This window comes from Trichosurus vulpecula, chromosome 1 (assembly GCF_011100635.1).
Source record: "Trichosurus vulpecula isolate mTriVul1 chromosome 1, mTriVul1.pri, whole genome shotgun sequence".
NCBI classification, from domain to species: Eukaryota; Metazoa; Chordata; class Mammalia; order Diprotodontia; family Phalangeridae; genus Trichosurus; species Trichosurus vulpecula.
The window spans coordinates 199,983,336-199,987,338 of NC_050573.1; the positions used below are offsets into that span (position 1 = coordinate 199,983,336).

At 38.5% G+C, this 4,003-nt stretch overlaps 1 pseudogene; it reads right to left on the reverse strand.

The window, feature by feature from the left end:
- Positions 1-1,449: 1,449 nt before the first annotated feature.
- Positions 1,450-3,334, reverse strand: LOC118828769 (annotated as a pseudogene).
- Between the last annotated feature and the right edge of the window lie 669 nt (positions 3,335-4,003).

The window sequence follows — 4,003 nt, forward strand, 5'->3', positions numbered from 1 at the left end:
CAGTGTAAAGACTTCAGTTTGTTGAAGACAGATTCCCTGTGGATAATGAGGTTTGCCAGATGCCCCTGTTTGTGGATGCATTGTGCATGTTGTATTAAGCCCTACAATATCACTGAACCACCTGAAGGAAATCTATAATCATTGAAAAGCATTTGGATGGATCATGTGTACAAGAAAAATCAAATTGATAAAAAAATATCTACTACACAGATTATGGCATATATTTGGATGAGAAACACAGTACAGATGGACAGGTTGATCCTAAAGTTAGAATGGGAGAAGACTAAGCTAAAATTCCTTCCAAAAATGCAAAGATCTTTGACAATGAATTTCCCATTGAAACAATGGTCTATCACTTCTAATACCAACTTTCTACTGGCAGTAGACATGAAATAGTTTCTATGGAATTAAAAAAAATTAATATATTGCAGAAGAAAATGAGGAGGTTTGGTAAATGCAGACAAGCTGCAGCATATAACTAATTTAGAACTTCCAGGAAGACCAAAAGCACATGATACTGTCATGGAAATATAGAATAGGAAGAAAAGATAGGATGTCCACATGGCCAGGATGAGGGATGACAGGTGGACAGCCAGAATACTCTAATGGTACTCTTACAATGTCAGGTAAAGGGAGGCTTCTAGCATTCTGTATATATCACTTATGATGAACTCATGGAACTTAAATAAGAATGTTACAACATAAAAAAGTAATTGCAGGCAAAATAACCTAATCTTAAAGAATGAGTGGATTAAAGAACAAGTCATAGAAACAATAAATAATTTTATTAAAGAGAATGATAATAATGAGACAATGTACCACAACCTATGGGATGCAACAAAAGCAGCAATCAAAATTTAAATCTCTAAATGCTTACAGCAATAAAATAGAGAAAGAGCAGCCCAATGAAGTAGGTATACAATTTAAAAAACTAGAAAAGGAATAAATTAAAAATCCCCAATTAAACATGAAATTGGAAATCCTAAAAAGTAAAGGTGAGATTAAGAAAACTGAATGTAAGAAAACCATTGAATTAATAAAAAAGCAGGAGTTGGCTTTATTAAAAAACAATAAAATATATAAAACATTGGTTGATATATTTTTTAAAAGAGAGAAGAAAACCAAATCACTATTATCAAAAATGAAAAGGACTAATATACCACTAATTAAGATGCAATCAGAGCAACTAATGGGAGTTATTTTGCCCAGTTATATGCCAATAAATTTAGTAATTTAAGTAAAAAGGAATACTTGCAAAAATATAAAGGTTTAAAGTAACAGAAGAAATACACACATCTAAATAAACCTGTTTTAGAGAAAAAGAAATTGAACTGGCCATAAATGAATGTCCTAAGGGGAAAAAAAGCAATATTTAAGGATCTAATTCCAATATTAAATGAATTATTTGGAATAACAGGCAAACTCCTTTTTTTTTTTTTAAGGAGGGGTGGGAAGTAAATCCTTTATTTCTCTCCACAACATTCTCTCTCATTTCCAAAAATTCAGCACCAGTTTTTCAAAAGGATTGGTTGATGTTTTGAGGCTAAAGTGAGAAAAAAAATCGCCGCAGTCCAGCCTAAGTGCTTTTTATTTCCCCAGTAACCATAACTTTTAATATAAAACCTTTAATATTTTGTAATTTGTAAATTGCATATGCATCAATAGCCACAGGGACAAGGGACAGATCAGAGGAAAAGAACTGAGGGCTAGGGGATGCTTCTTTGTGCACATAGGCCCTTTTTTTCCTTTGTCTCCAAAACCATCCTACCCTCCCATAGCTTGAGAGATCACATGGCCCCAGAGGAGGTTAAGTGCAACCTTTTGGCATTAACTCCTAGTTAAGGGGTGTGGTTCACAGTGAGTGTGTTTCAGTTACTCCTGCCCAGAGAAAATCGGTTGGTTAGTTCTTGATCAAATCCTCTGATCTGGCCAAGAGCTATGAGGAATGAGTCATGTTTGAGTTGAGTTGCCACCAATTAAAGGAAGAGGATAGCCTTATCTTTAAATAGTCCTTCAAAACCCCATTTTTGGCACCTAAGGGAATGGGCCTTTCCAGGAGTTGGCAAGATGCAAGCAGGAATAAAAATCCAGCTGAGGAAAGAATGGCATTCAACATACCAAAAGCCATCCATCAAAACTACGGGAGCCCAAATCCTACCAAGATTATTAATGAGCAACTCCAGAAAGTCAGGGCAAATCACTGATTGAAGATGGTTGGGAATGTGAAGAAACCTAAGAAGAAACAACCTAAGAGGGGACTGGGAAAGAGATCTCCAGTTATAGGTCAGAAAGCCCACAACCAATCCCAAACTAGAGAAACCCACCCACAGATCAAATTACCTCTGCAGAGCCATAGAACCCAAAAAGGCCAGGAGCGAAGGCAAAATTCACAAATAAAAGACCTAACGTACCATTTGCTGTGCAGACCTGTAAGAAAACAGGTAAATAGTCTGTGTTGAACTAATGGACAGACCAATGACAGGTTTTTCTTCCCATAAGGACCAGTTTAACTGGCGTATAGCTTGGAGCCCCAACCTAAGTCCTTCAGGCTTGCCCCAGAAATTTTCCAGAAGGCAGAACAAAACCATTCATTTTGCAGAAATCCAGGTCCATCATACTGCCTAGGCCTCATTTTTAGTTAGATGCAGTCCATGGAATTTTCAGGAATGATGCTGGGGGCACAGTCTGGAAGATCTAATCCTTTGGTAGCCCCATGTTTAAGACAGGGTCTTGGTTTTCAATGTCCTCCAGTTTGTCTGTGGTACTGTCCCAGTTGATATGGAATCAAGTGACTCGGGGATTAGAAGCCAAGATGTTTCGCTGGAGCTGAGAGAAGTCTGGTTTCAGGGGTGGGTTCTCCCGAAGCTCAGGGTTAGTATATTCATTGTTGACATAGTAGCCAACTCGGATGAACTCCTGCCCATGGTAGGTGCAGGTTATAAGGACCACAGTTACACCCACTGCATCAGTTTCTGGGATTAGGGAGGCATTAGGGGCATCTGCCTGAAAGACAAACATGTGGCGCCCTGCTGGGACTGGCCCGACCAGTACTGAGTCTAGTATCTGGTCAAACTCCTCACTCTTTGCTGAACCCACATAAATGATTTTCCACGAAGCTGATCTCGAACTGGAAGGGGCTGTGGAAAGCGCTCGGATTCTCCAGCACCGACACGTTCAGAACCGAAACTTTGGCCATGGCCTTGCGGGGGCAGGAATGAAGGGCACCCTCCAAGCAGCAGCTGCCGCTGGCACCGCCGCCGCCGCTCTTCCTCTCACGTCCCCGCCCCCCCCCCCCCCCCCCCCGCGCGGTTTCCACACCAGACTGAGGCGGCATTCCCCCGCCCCTCCCCCAGGCAAACTCCTTTTATGAAACAAATACAGTACTGATATCTAAACCAGGAAGAGCAAAAACAGAGAAAGAAAATTATAGAACAATTTCACCAATGAATGCAAAAATCCTAAAGAAAATACTAGCTAGGAGAGTATACATGGTGACTAAGTGAGATTTATACCAGCAATGCAGGGATGATTTTACTTAAGGAAAGTTATTAACATAATTGATTATCTCAATAACAAAAATCACATGATTTTATCAACAGATGCAGAAAAAGCTTTTGACCAAAGATAACATTCATTCCTATTAAAAGCACTTGAAAGCCTAGGTATAAATGGATTTTTCCTTAAAATGACAAGAAGCATCTACCTAAAATAATCAGCAAGCATTATTTATAATGGGGATAAGCTACAATTTTTCCCAATAACATCAGGACTGAAACAAGGATGTCCATTATCACAAATATTATTCAATATTGTATTAGAAACGCTAACAATAGTAATAAAAGAAGAAAAAGAAACTGAAGGAATCAGAATGACCAATTAAGTAATAAAACAATCTTTTTGCATATGGAACATCCTAGAGATTCAACTAAAAAGTTAGTTGAAACATTAATTTTAGCAAAGTAGTAGGATACAAATAAACCTACATAAATCTCAGGTATCATCA